This window comes from Equus caballus, chromosome 2 (genome assembly GCF_041296265.1).
Source record: "Equus caballus isolate H_3958 breed thoroughbred chromosome 2, TB-T2T, whole genome shotgun sequence".
Classification (NCBI taxonomy): domain Eukaryota; kingdom Metazoa; phylum Chordata; class Mammalia; order Perissodactyla; family Equidae; genus Equus; species Equus caballus.
The window spans coordinates 82,429,761-82,444,907 of NC_091685.1; the positions used below are offsets into that span (position 1 = coordinate 82,429,761).

General features: G+C 34.5%; 1 pseudogene; it reads left to right on the top strand.

Moving 5' to 3' along the window:
- LOC100069308 (ATP-dependent Clp protease proteolytic subunit, mitochondrial pseudogene) overlaps positions 1 to 15,147 on the top strand; it is a 60,567-nt pseudogene that overhangs the window by 1,179 nt on the left and 44,241 nt on the right.

Here is a 15,147-nt window from a genome sequence, read left to right on the forward strand (position 1 = left end):
AGTTTGAATCAATTGTCTTAATTGGATAGAATTACCAGAATTATGTGTAAATTCACTTTACTGCCATTGAGTAAATGAGACAGCTCATCTGGTATAGTGGATAAGATAATCTATAACTTATCAGTAACAAAGCCAGACTTGCTCTTCAGAATGTTTTGTGTGGTTTTTGAAGTCTGTCCAATAAGTAAAACTAAGTAAAATCATGAATCACTTAATGATGGGGATACTTTCTGAAAAATATGTCATTAGGTGATTTTGTTGTTGTGCAAACATCATAGACTGTACTTACACAAACCTGGATGGTATAGCCTACTACACACTTAGGCTATATGGTACTAATCTGATGGGACCACCATCATATGTGGTCCATCGTTGACTGAAACGTCATTATGTGGCGCATGACTATAATTATGAATATAGTGCTTTTTTTGATTTGGTTAACTGAAGAAGAGTCCTCAACTTTCTCTTTAAAATTACTGAAGCAAAGCATTTTGCTTTTTTATGCAAAAAAAGCACATTTTGTTATGCACATAAACAGTACAACATGAGATCACTGAGTAGTGGTCATCCAGGGAAGCTGTTAGTGGCATATTCAAATAAAAAATGACTGCGAAATTCCTCAAAAAGATCTGGAAGGCATGGAATCTAGTTTTCTTACACATTCTGAGGAATTCAGTATGAAACTGCTCTTGTAGATTCCAATCAGGAGGATGATGTACAAGCTTTAAGATGGCACATCCAAAGCAAATTTCTTAGAAAACATTGTGTTGTACATCCATGGGCAGAGGAAGAAGATCCAAGCCTTTTCACTGAGGCTGCTTTGGAAATAGAATGTTAAATATTAACACAGGATTTAGCCCAATTAACGGTTTTTCCCTTCTTGTTTTTGAGAGTTTTCTCCATGGCACTGAGAAGTGTATTTTATGCTCTTGCTATATCACATTGCATGTCTGTTCAAAAATTTTGATAATCAAACAAGTTTCTGATTAATTTTATAATCGTTTAAAGGCTAACATTTTATTTGAAGAATTCAGAGCAGCTAGTGTCTGTGTCTCTTTTTTTCAGCTCATCATACAGCCTTATTAAATTGCCTTTAACTTAGAGTTTAAAATATTACAGATTTAGGTCAGAACTTCAAGAGTTTTCAGTGTAGTCTCCATTACTGAACTGATACAGTATTATTTATGAGGTATTTGTGTGTATGTGTGTTTTAATTACTTGCAGTAAAGATTCTTTTAGTAGTTTTTAATTTTTAGATTTCAACTTTTATCAAATCGGGCTTCTCATACTTTCATCTGAATTTACTATATCAAGAGCAGTAATCTCTGGACTGCCTAAAAAACATGCTTAAAGGCAGAAGTTTATTCACAACCAATAATTTTTATTTCTGGCTCTAATTTTTCCTACTATCTTCTGATTTAACATTATTGCAACCCTGGAATGTATGTCTGTGGCTCTGGCCATCAGGAGGCTCAGATATAAGAAGTGACTTAGCCTCTCATGGCCCCACAAATGTTTACAGAAAAGTGAGAACTAGAACACAATTTTATTGATTTTCACTTATTCTATCTAATTAATATTCATCTATGTCATTATTGTGATAAGGCTCTGATCAAAGTCATATCTGTTATTGGGACTAATTGATAGTTTTTCCATGACTCATGCAACCAATTAGTAATTCTCAACCCTCATAACTTCCAGGCCATGCTCTATGGCATGGTCCTGACTCCTGAATGCACACTGGAGTCACTTGGGCACCATTTAAAATAATATGATCATTCAGATTCTGTCCCTGGAGATTCTGGTTTAATTAGTCTATAGTACTTAAGCATTGACATTTTCTAAAAAGCTCTCTTAGGAAATCTAATATGTAGCCAGGGTTAAGAATCTCTGTTCTGTGTTATGCAACACTGTGTTTTCAACTGCGTACATTTTCAGACACTCAAAAATTTATAAATTTAGAATCAAGAAGAAAAAGTTTGGAAATAAGCTTAGAATTCATTAATTTATTCTCCTCTTCAGACAGGAATCTGTCTTATTACATTTTTGGTGGGTAATTATACAGTGTTGGTAAAGTTTCATTACCAGTATTTTTTTTTTTTAAAGATTGGCCCTGAGCTAACATCTGTTGCCAATCTTCTTTTTTTCTTCTTCTTCTCCCCAAAGCCTCCTAGTATATAGCTGTATATTCTAGTTGTCGGTCCTTCTGGGTGTGCTATGTGGGACACTGTCTCAGTGCGGCCTGATGAGGGGTGCCATGTCCACGTCCAGGATCCAAACTAGCGAAACCCTGGGCCGCTGAAGCAGAGCTCGAACTTAACCACTCGGCCACGGGGTCGACCCCTACCAGTATATTTCTGACAACACCCAACTTCTTTCTTAGTCTAAGCAGAAACATCCTTCCTTTTCTCTCAGAATTACCTTTGTAGTTCTGTTTTTTCCAGAAGCTTGGGATTGGATAGTTTTACTGATAGTTTTTTCTTACATCTTCGTAATTTCCCTGTGAATACTAATGGCTTTATCCACTGAATATCAATGTTAAATATTTTTTCAGTGGATGCACATTTTAATTGTTTGATTGTTATTTATAAAAGATCTGCCTGTCCCTTTTTGAATTTAAACAGGTCTGAGTGTTCTGCTCTTCAAATTGTAGAGGACAACAAACTTCCCTTTACCAGGATTCTAGTTCCAAAGATTTATAACTGGTTGTAAGTTGTGGTTTCATTCAACTGAATTGGAAAATCAAAAGCCTATGTTTAAGTTCTAGCTCTGCCATTGATAAACGAAAATGGAGCTCAGCGAGTACACATTATATATTCAGTACACTGGTATCAGCAGAGTATGCGGAAGCATAATAATAGAAATGACAACTTACATTTGTATAGCATATTATCGAGAACTGTAAGTTCCTTACCTTGAAAGAGGTCTAAATGAGTTGTAGAGATAAGAATACAAGAAAAAATAGTGAATGATACAAGGCAAACTGTATAATAATTTCCATGATAGACTATGAGTTCTGTAAGAGTTGAATACATAGGGAAATTAATAAAGATAAGTATTTATGAAAGCTTTCATGAAAGAGGAGAGCTTGAAAATGACTTGAACTTTGTCTTGAAATATTTAAATAGAGAATATGAAGGATAAGGAACGAGTTCGATATAAGGAAGATGGCATAAGGAGGGGTGTGTGTGTGTGTGTGTAGAGAGAGAAAGGGGAGAGAAGGAGGGTAGACGGAGAGAGAAACACAGATAGATGAAAGATTGGGGAGAGAGATTCTAAATGTAGGGAAAATGTGTTGACCCTAGGAAGAAGTGAAGCTGAGAAAGTGGTGTGGGAACAATACAGCAGAATGATTAAGAGGACTAAGTTTGAAGTTAGGTTGATATGGGTTTAGTTTTTTGTTGTTGTACTTTTTTTTAATCAGCATATAACATTGTGTAAGTGTAAGGTATACAACATGTTGATTTGATATATTTACATATTTCAGTATGATTACCATGGGAGCATTAACTAACTTCTCTATCACATCACGCAATTATCATTCCTCTTTTGATATGGGTTTAAATACTTACTCTACTTTTACTAACTATGACTGACCATGGGCAACTTATTTAATCTCTGTAAACTTAGGTTTCCATATTGTTAAAATAGGAACATTACTACATTTGCCACAGTCTCCGGTAGTAAATGAGATAATCCCTGTCAAACACTTAGCTCAGTGCTCAATAAATATTAGCTAAAACTTAAATGAAGTCAAGCAAAGAAATAATACATTTAATGTAGTTGGAAATTAGCTCTCCCTAAAGACTGCAAATCAGGCAACCATATTTGAGTTAATTTAGTCCAACAGTAGAACACAGAATAAAGACAGAGAATTTAGAGTTTGAGAGACCATCAAATTGAATATTTCAGCAATTCAGGCTTGAAGAGGTAGAGTACAACGCTAGTGGCAGTAGAAATAAAATGATAGGACAGCTGAAAGAGATTTAAAAGAAAGTTTCCAAGTCTTCCTGACTCATTAAGGCTGCATTGATTCTTTGGAGGCAGAGAAGCTTTGGTTACTGTTGAGTTTCAAAAGCCAGGAAGATACCAAACAAAAGTCTACCAATTGAAAATAATGGCTGGAGTTTGAATGGGAGAACAGGACTGAGCTCACAGATATGAAAACCATCAGTAATAAAAGAAAAGTTGAGTCATAAAATAGGACGAGCTTTCTGAGTAAGAAAATATAGTTGTTGAGCTTTCTGGAAAAAGCTTGTGATGGGCCACTCCATCTGTCTGATGGTTTTTGGTTTCCTCTCTATTGTAGGCCCCCAAGAATTATGTACCAGAGCATTATTGATTATTGGTATTTCCATCCATTACTGTTTCCATTTTTTCCCTCTTCTGGATATCCTTCTCTTCCATCATCTTTAGTTTCACATTTGCTGAATTGACATAGGGAGTTTCTCTTAAGCAGAGATGGAAACTATCAACTATATCTTTTTTGCATTTTTCTCATTTTATCACTTAATCAAGTGATCTTTTCAGAGTAAAAATGAACATAAGTCAAGTCAAAGACAGAATTGGACATCATGCTGCTGCTTTTAGTATTCAATTCTAAAAGTATGTTAGCACATATTGAAATTCTATGGCTTAGTCCTTATATGAATATATGAATGTCAATTATACGTTCATTTCTTTTCACTGACTAATATTATCTAATCCGTATCATTTTGGTTCCTCCTGTAATGAGAAAATGGACAGAAAAAAATTCCATGCATAGCTTATTCCCCAAAGAAATAATTTGGCCTCCGATGATGGTTAAAAGGATAGTTTACCTTTGTTGGTATGCCATTACCTAAGACATGGACCTTTTCTCTTCATCTTCATGCCTTGAGTCTGTGGTTGTGTTTGAAGAATAAAACCACTGGATTTCCAGGCTGCAATCTGTACTTTCCAGGTCAGCAGAGTCTCCAAAGGTATGTTACTGCTCCTCACAGTTTGCCTTTTCCATTCTGCATAATTGAACTTGTTCCATGCTATCTTATTCCTTTGGCTCAGAGGATATTGGTGGCAGAAGTAGAAAACAGTGAGAGAATCTGCTTTTTCACCTTGTCCTAGGTGGGCCTTCTGGAAGTATATATTTGATGGTAAATTAATGTTTATGTAGTTACAAGGAGAAGGAAGTAGCAACAAAGATGACTAGCAGATGGTATACTTCAAAGTCTACGTGGTTGTTAAGCCAATTTAATGGTTGTTACTTGGGCGCTGGGCCAGATAGAAAGTCTGCATGGTCATTTTTATTACCGAAGTGATGAGAATCACAACCTGTCTGATTCATAGTTGACTTCTACCATGCACAGCCTATATTATCGTGCACCCTGAGTGGTATACAACAGATGCAAATGTGGAGTCATTATGGAAATGAACCTTCACTCTTATTAACTCACACAAGGTGTTTATGAGGGTCATCACGCCTTTCATTTGGCACCTATGTGAGGTCTGCCTCTTTCAGACATGGTGCTAATTCATTTTCAGCAGTGATTTTTACTTTATTCACAGTCTGCTCTTCTGAAAACCTCCCAAATGAATGTGAGAAAAACAGACATAGTTTCTTAAAGATTTAGTAAATGACAAATGGGAATAGAATCATTTCTCATGTGCATAACAGAAAGGGTGTCCATTGTACATATACACTCTTGTTATTATTCAGGATAACTATTATGGTATCATTTACATAATTTAGTAGTCATTATATATATATAGATATAAACCCAATAAATTTACATTTATACATAGCGTTTTAAGTTTTTCTATTTTGGAGAAAAATATAGTTTGGCTTGACCTATGCCTGCTTCAGCTAGGAAAAGCTAACAATCTAATCCTGCTTCAAGTGAAAATGCATGTGTCTAAGAGACTTTTAAAAAATAAATGATAATTAGATAAGTAAATTGATTTATCAGAATAAGTAATCAGCACTTGCCTATCTGCTCATTACTGGTGGAGATTAATTTCTAAACTTCAAAGGATATGGAAACAGGACATTTTCAAAAATCAAAAGAAAACAAGGCTACTTTATTTTGAGCAAATACATTTTAAAGGCATATTTTTCCTTTTGACTTAGATATTCTTATGAAATGTAGGACATTGGTAAGGCATGAAAAAATGAGGAGTTGTGAGCACAGTAATAAGGAAACATCAGTTTAGATTCTTCTAATGATGTCGAGGGAATTTTTCAGTTGCCAGTATAATTTTAAATGCTGCTTTTTACAAATTTTATTTTCAGGCATTAACTTTGATATTCATGCATGAGAAAATGATAAACAACTCTCATTATTTTTATAATTCCACTAGGAAAAAAAGGAGTATTTTTATTATAGTGTTCTTTACTGTGAATAATGAATTCTTCCTTCTTATAAGATAAAATGCCATAGTTTCTATCTTTAAGAGAGAGAAATGTGTGTTTCATAGTCTTTTTGTAAACAATAATAATTTCAAGCCTCATCAAATGCTGTTTCAAATCCCTGACAAAACTATACTCTTACCATCTTTGTAGTAATCATTCTATATTCATTTGTTAACATTCATTTCTAGCATTTTCACAGTGTATGATGTCAATAATAAATCATTTATTCATTGTATTGCTTTGTGGAAGGGAAAGATGAAGTGATGAAGACAGTAATGATGGAATTTATAGTTACACATAAGATCTCAGTTGATTCAATCATTAATCAGTAGTTTAAGATGAAATTGGATTAATAAAAGCATAAAATTCATAAAATAGTTTAAAAAATTCAGCATTGAATATTTCAGTTTCAAATTTTTGTAGACTTTATCTAAGGTTGTTCATATTTCATTAAGTTAAAAATGTATTTGCCAATTTCAACACCCACTAATTATGAATTTTTTGATCACTAGAATAATGTACAGATTTAGCCTACTTTTCTATTAAAAGATAGAAATTAAGGTAGATGTGGTTCACTTCTATAAAAGTTATCCTGTCATGAAAACACGTTTTTTTAATACTTCCAGCAATTGATATTTTCTATCTAACTCTCCTTCATTAATTAATTAATTCTAGAAGCAAGTTTTTGGTCCCCTACCATGTACCAGCTCTAAAAAGAACTTTCTCGTTAGCCAGGACACCAGCAGGCGGTTTTTCTTGGGTAGGTCTCATTTGTAAAATGCAAATGTATCATTTTACTTGCACTAATCTGAATTAGCTATTTCCACGCCCAAATACACGGCACATTTTGCAACTCAGTTTATTTTTGAGTTTACAAAGATATCACACTATTTTAAGTTAGACATTAGCAAGTTTCTTTTGAGATTTTTAATTTGGGGAATAAAATATTTGAGGCTGTAGTCAATGTCCTAAAACCCTGGGGCTTCACTGTCCATTTGTCCTAGAGTTAGAATGAACTAGAAATGATTTTCTGAGTTAGACTGGAGTCAGGCTCATATTTGTTGCCTTGGCCCACTTCCATCTGAAATTTGGGTAACCACATATCTTGTCAGAGATTCTTCTCAGCCTTCTGTATCTACATAAGATAGTAACAACTTTTCGCCAGAATCGCAACTTTCACTAAATTGTGACAGTGTCTCTCTTTAATCATTAAAATATAATATTGATATCCCATATACTATTTTACGGCACAAAAACTCAAGTTCATTTCTGTTCAATATCTATCAGGTTTTATTATAAGAAACAGAACAGGTAATGTGAGATTCAAATTCGCTCAAGGTCAGTATTTTTCAATCCATAGGTCACAAGCCATTTGTGGGTCAGGAAATTAATTGAGTAGTTCCTGGCCTACTTTTAAATATTGAATGATATCAGAACAGAATAGAAAATGTCAGAGTCCATCTGGCACAGTAAGCATATAGACGGTTTCATTATATATATGTGAGTGTATTTTTAATTTATATATACCAATATATATTTTACTGTGATTTGTAAAATATATTTTATCTTTATGTTAATCTATAACATCATTGAGTGATATACTTGGACCGTATAATTCTGGCACTATGTAGAAATTATTCTTACTGAATTCTGCTTTGGAATTGTGTTATCGGTTTACGACAAAGCGCATTATAAAACAAGAACTACATGAAATCCATTGTTTGTTTCATGAAGGAAGCAGTGGATGCTCCTGTTCCCTGAGCACTTGGACCGTAGCCACTACTTTACAAAAATCTATAGGAGAAGTTTATTTTTTTTCTCTCTGCTAGCAATAATTCCTCTGACAAATTTACTAATTGTCTTTTATATATATATATAAAACATGAGACTCTTGGAACAAAGTTTATAGACTCTTTTCTAACAAGTAGACAGGATCTTATGGCTTACATATTATGCATTAACTTAATATTGATTTCATTTTACCTTTTGAACATTTATTTTAGTTTTTCTCTGCTTATTCATTTATTTTCTAAAATCTTGGCTTATGGTTAGAATTTTAAGAATTACGCATGTAATAAATATGTCTGTACATGGATATATCCACAAATCAATCATGAAGAATAAAAACGGTGCTTTACCTGTTTCTTATGTAGTTATTATAATAACCAGCTAATGATGGGACCAATAATTTCATGTATGGTCTTGAATACAAATTATGACAAACTAGATGACCTCAATGTGTTGGCCAGGAAATTATTTTTACACACCTAGATTCAATCTTTAAAGGAATAATAAATATTTTATAAAATGTATTCAACATACAAAAATATTATCATTTAGTATTTAAAATATGTTTAGCATAAATATTAAGATTGTAGATTCTCGATCCTAAACCATGGAATTCACTTATTCTCTGTCACTTCCTAGCTATGTCACCTAGAGCTTCGCATTAACCCCACCGTGGCTGAATACCTTATTCTCAAAGTGGGGCCAACAATAGAACCTATCTGTTAGAGTCATTCAGAGGATTAAAGTATTGAATACATGCAGCGTTGAGAACACTATTTGGCTCATAGAAATAGCTGTGAAGTGTTAGCAATTATTTCCATCCTATCTCTGTCCACAGCTATAGTGCCTTTCATAAAAACAATTTTTTTCAATTCTTTGTCTTTTCGTTTACAATTCTCAGATCCTCCTTTTACATTTCAGTGATAATGCCTTTCAAGAAGTTCAGAAAACCCTGCCGTTTAGTTCAGTACATTGGTTTCCTTAATCCTCTTTTTCTTGTTTTAGGGAACTTCAATGGAGCATTGCTTTTGTTGGAGAAAAGAGAGAATCTTGGGTAAGTGAGACAAAGAAACGATAAGAACGATTTCCAGCTGGGAAGAAGATGAGCTTGCTCTGTGCGGTCTGTGCACTTTGATGTGAGCACTTGTCTTTATCTTCTGCTTTTAAACTGAAGAAACGTCTTATACTTAATAATTCTATTGATAGATCTTTCTTTTTTGCCCAAGATAGTACTCAGAGTACAGTGCAGGTGTGTATGTGTGTTTTCCAGTTTTCACTAACACTGAATATTAGAATTCATACTTTTATAGCATTCGATGGAATGAATATGATGTCCTCTCTAAAAGTTTACTCTCTCTCCTACCTGTTTACTTTCATTCTCTCTTCCGATTTTCTCTCCCTTCCAATTTTCTTATTCCATTTTCTATGTTTAATATCAAGATAATAATGATGTTGTTCATCCTAACACACAACTCTCCCCTATAATATTGTGAGTGTATACATTAGCTACGGCCTTGTTTCAGGGACTCACTGTTGCCCTGAAGAATCCAGCCAGTAAGCACAGTACTCACCCTTTGTGAAGGAGAAATCAGAAAATTATGAGATCAATTTAAGATGCTGTCTTTGAAAGAGACTAAAGCCAAAGTATATAATAGGCACCATGTGCTAAAAATGTCCAGGAGAGGCTGTTCAATTCCTCAGACTGTTCCCCTGAGAAAAACAGAGCTATTTGTAGATCCCTAGATGTGATATATTCTTTTATTGGAAGTCTATATCTACTTTTCTGTCTACTGGTCTTTCAGGTATTAGTTCAAACACTGCTTTCCTTGTCTAAGCAGACTTGACGACTCGAGGCAGAGTTAGTCTCTTCCTCCTCTGCGATACCATGCTGGGCGCCACTGCAGCAGTGTTATCCAGTATTCGAGAGAGTCGTTGGCCTGCCTCCTCCCTGGCCTAAATTTCCATAAGAACAGAGTTTCTGACTTTTCATCATTGTAATCAAAACTTCTATTAAAGTACTTGTAATATAGTGGGGCTGTTGAATTGGCTGAATTAGTGAATTAAATATGAGTAGAATAAATGTAGATCTTCCAACCTTTCTAACTGAAGCCAATAAATATTAGTGGCTGGTGGAGAAAAAATAGCATTGGAGTTTTTTTGACCTTTTTACATGATTCACTCTTTGGAGTAACATATAACAATAAATAAAATTAGGGAACTTGGTTCTATGTATCAAGTTTTTAAAGATTTTATTTTTTTCCTTTTTCTCCCCCAAAGCCCCGTGGTGCGTAGTTGTATTATATTCTTTGTTGTGGGTCCTTCTAGTTGTGGCATGTGGGACGCTGCCTCAGCGTGGTTTGATGAGCAGTGCCATGTCCACGCCCAGGATTCGAACCAATGAAACACTGGGCCGCCTGCAGTGGAGCGCACGAACTTAACCACTCAGCCACGGGTCCAGCCCCTATGTATCAAGTTTTCATACAAATTTTTGAAATTCAAATGGAAAATGAACTGGCTTGTACTGAATAAAGCTCATGGGCACTTACTACTAGTGCAGTAATTTACCAAAGGTTTTGCCTGATTGAATTAAAAACTAGATAATAATTAAAAGTTACTGGATGGCTGCCATACAGTGTATATAGTGCAGGCTTTCCTATTAAATGTTCCACAAACTGTTCAGAGAGGACTTGAAACAAAGTAGCAAATAAATTTTGGAAATGTCTACATTTTCTTGTCTTGCAGACTCACTATTTACATTAGCTTATTAAAGCCTCTGAGAAGTCTTACAATAAAGAGGCATATAACTTTTAAAATATATTTCTTAAATGTCTTTGACCATATTAACATCCAAGGGGTTAGTGTTTCAAGAAAAATACTTCTGAGAACACTGATGTGGTGAACAGTTTGTGTCACTTTTATGTACATCCTGAGGAAGGAAAATAGAGGATTCTTAAGAGGAATATGGCACTCTCTTGCAAGTTCTATTCCTCATATTAGAAAACATTAAAATTGAACTTTTAACACAAACATTACCCATAGGAGTTGTTGTCCTAGAGTTCGGCATCTGGGAAAGTAAATATAAAAGCAGTTCGGAAACTATGAGACCAATAAAAGGGGAAATGGGAAGGATGAATCTAACGGTGATTGCTTTCAAGGAGGTAATCATTAAATAAAATGAAACAGAACTGCAGGAAAAAAGAACCAGGCATAAAGGGTGGAATCAGCTTGAACTGAAAGATATATACCCTTTGCTCCAAGTGTAAATAACAGAGGGCGGATTCTGTAACTCTGCCTGATTGTCTTCCTCATCTATTTTTCCAATCAGCAGATGCAGAGTCATTTCCTTAACCTTACACCTTGAAAGATAGGAAGTCTGAGAGGCGTATTAAAGCATCACAAATAAGAGATGTTTTCACAAGTTTTGAGTCTAAGCATCCAGCTATTTTTGAGAACAGATTGATGGCCTTTGTTCATCAGGTCTGCCAGATGGAAGTCCTAAGGACTGAATTCTCTCATTGTGGTGTATATTTTAGGAAAACGTGATCTCTTAAGTGCTATGGAAGGTTTGCAATCTCAGTGTGTACCATTCTAAAGTTGTATATATTTTTTACTACATTCTATATCATATGCTAAACCTCTTTAAAGCACTAATGGAAATTTATTTCCCTGAAGTTGTTTTCCAAAAGCCCAAAGGGAAATTTTGCTTTCATAGATAACTAATACTAATTGTTGGGAAAGTATTGTTAAATTCTAACATTTATAAAGAGTTATCACAATGTAACAAGTAGAATAGAATTGGGAAACAACATCTAAGAGATCTGTAGTTGATCATTATGAAATTCTATTATTAAAAATAAAATCAACCAACAAAAAAGCTTCTAGCAGCTTCCAAGGAGAAGAATCAGAATGTCTGATGTCCTGGAAACTCTAGCCAGAATCTGTTGTCACTTAATAATGGCTTATCAGGAATAAATAGATTAGGAGTTCATTTATACATTCATTAATTCATTCAAAAACTGTTTATTAAGTAACTCTGTGATGATCATCAGGCTAAGCACAGAGAATATAATAGTTAACCTGACGGACATGGTTCCAGAATTCAAGAATCTTACAATCTAATGGGGAATGTAGAAAAGAGGGCAGGAAGATAAATTTTGTAGAATATATTGAATGATAATCATACGAAATATTTTCTATTGGAGGAGGATGTGGGTCAGAGAAGGACTTTCAGAGAAATTGATGTCTAATTTACAAACCAAGGCATGAGTAGATGCTAGAAAGATTAGGACAAGAAGAGAAGATGGATTAAAGCAGAGAAAAGAAAATCATGTTAAAGCCCTGAAGGTAAGGGAAATCAGAGTGTAACAGATGGGAGCATTCAAGAGTGAAAACAGGAGATAGAGTAGTACTAAGTTATTGCAGTGTTCCAGTAGAAAGGTGAGTTTGGTTAACCTATGGGAGACGCAGAAAAGCCTGAATGAGTAGATGGGTTTGAAACATATTTAATAATAGTGATAATAGGTATAAAATAACTAATCTTTATTGAGTACTGCCTGTTAGGCATAGTAGTAGTTGCTTTTCACACATTATTGTATTTATTCCTCCCAAATTTCTATAAAGTAGATAATCCTTTTATTAAGACAATTTTTTAGACCAGTTTAAGGTTCACAGCAAAACTGAGAAGAAAGTACAGAGATTACCCCTTGTTCCCACACATACATAGCCTCTCCCATTATCAACGTTCTCTACCAGAGTGGTGCATTTCTTACAATCGATGGACCTGCATTGTCACCCAAAGTCCAAAGATACATTATACTTTACTCTTGGTGTTGTACATTCTATGGGTTTGGACAAATGTATAATGATGTGTAAGCAACATTATAGTATAATACAGACTCCTTTAACTGCCCCCACAATCCTCTGTGCTCCAACTGTTCACCCTTCCCCCTGTACCAATCCGTGACAGCTACTGATTTTTTACTGTCTCCAATTTTGCCTCTTCAAGAATGTCATATGTTGAAATCACACAATATGTAGCCTTTTTTAGATTGGCTTATTTCACTCAGTAATATGCATTTAGGGATTCTCTGTGCCTTTTCATGGGTTGGATAGCTCATTTCTTTTCAGTGCTGAATAATATTCCATTGTCTGGGTGTACCACTGTTTATCCATTCACCTACTGAAAGACATGTTATCTTGGTTGCTTCCAAGTGCTGGCAATTATGAATAAAGCTACCATCAATATCCATGGGCAAGTTTTTACGTGGACATAAGTTTTAAACCCCTTTGGGTAAATACCAAGAAGCACATTTGCTGGACCTTATGTTAAGAGTATGTTTTGTTTTGTACAAAACTGCCAAACTGTCTTCCAAAGTGACTGTACTATTTCTCATTTCTACCACCGGTGAAAGAGAGTTCTTGTTCCACATCTGCACCAGCATTTGCTGTTATCAGTTTTCTGGATTTTGGCCAATCTAATAGGTATGTAGTGGTATCTCATTTTAATTTGCATTTCTCTGATGATATGTGATGTGAAGCGTCTTTTCATGTGCTTATTGCCATCAATATATCTACTTTGGTGAGGTCTCTGTTAAGGTCTTTGGCGCATTTTTTGTGAGTTGTTTGTTTTCTTATTGCTGAATTTTAAGAGTTCTTTGTACATTTTGTACAACAGTTCTTCATCAGATGTGTCTTTTATAAATGTGTTATAACAGTCTGTGGCTTGTCTTCTCATTCTCTTGACACTGTATTTTGCAGAGCAGAAATTTTTAATTTTAATACCGTCCAGCTTATCAATTATTTCTTTCATGGATTGTGCATTTGATATCATATCTAAAAAGTCATCATCATGCCCAAGGTCGTTTGGTTTTCTTTTGTGTTATCTTCTAGGAGTTTTATAGTTTGATATTTTACATTTAGGTCTGTAATCCATTTTGAGTTAATTTTTGTGAAGGGTGTTAATTTTTGTGAAGGATGTAGACTAATTCTTTCGTATGTGGATATCCAGTTGTTGCACCACCATTTGTTGAAAAGGCTATCTTTTGTTCCATTGTATTGCTTTCGCTCCTTTGTCAAAGATCAGTTGACTATATTGATGTGGGTCTATTTCTGGGCTCTCTATTCTGTTCCATTGATCTATTTGTCTATTCTCTCACTAATATCACACTGTATTGATTACTATAGCTTTATAGTAAGTTGATATTGGGTGGCATCAGTCCTCCAACTTTCTTCTTCTCCTTCAGTATTGCATTAGCTATTCTGGGTCTTTTGCCTCTCCATGTAAACTTTAAGATAAGTTGGCCAATATCCACAAAATAACTTGCAGAGATTTTGATTGGGGTTGCACTGAATCTATATATTAAGAAGGGAAGAACTGACGTTTGACAATATCGAGTCTTGATATCCATGAATATGGAATATCTCTATTTAGTTCTTCTTTGATTCAAGTAGATATTTTTAAATGACAAATTTTATTTTAAAGTTATTTTTTAAAGACATTTAAAAATAGGGAATGTAAGTCTCAGAGAAAATCAAGGTGAGGGATTTAACTACAGATTGTCTGATTCTAAAGCCCATTCACTTCTCCACTGGTTTAGGAGAGAAGCAATTAATTTGATACAGGCAGTGGAGGAGGAGAAGGGCTAAGGTATTGTGTTTAGTTTTCTTGTTTGTGTAGCTAGGTGGATAATACCAGTAAATAAGATACAGAACATGGGAAGAATAGTAGGTTGGAGAAACATAATGAGTTTAAGGACAAGTACTTCGTATGTCAAACATTCTCAGGATATACAAGTATAGATACAATATCTAAACAACATCTATACAATATAGATAGAAGTATGCAAGTATAAATTTTTATTTGATAGTTGAAAAATACATCTGGAGTTCAGAAGAGAGAATGTAGCTGTAAATGTAGACTTGGGAATGGTTAGTATAAATAGCAGAGGAAAATCAGGATTTATTTCCATTGT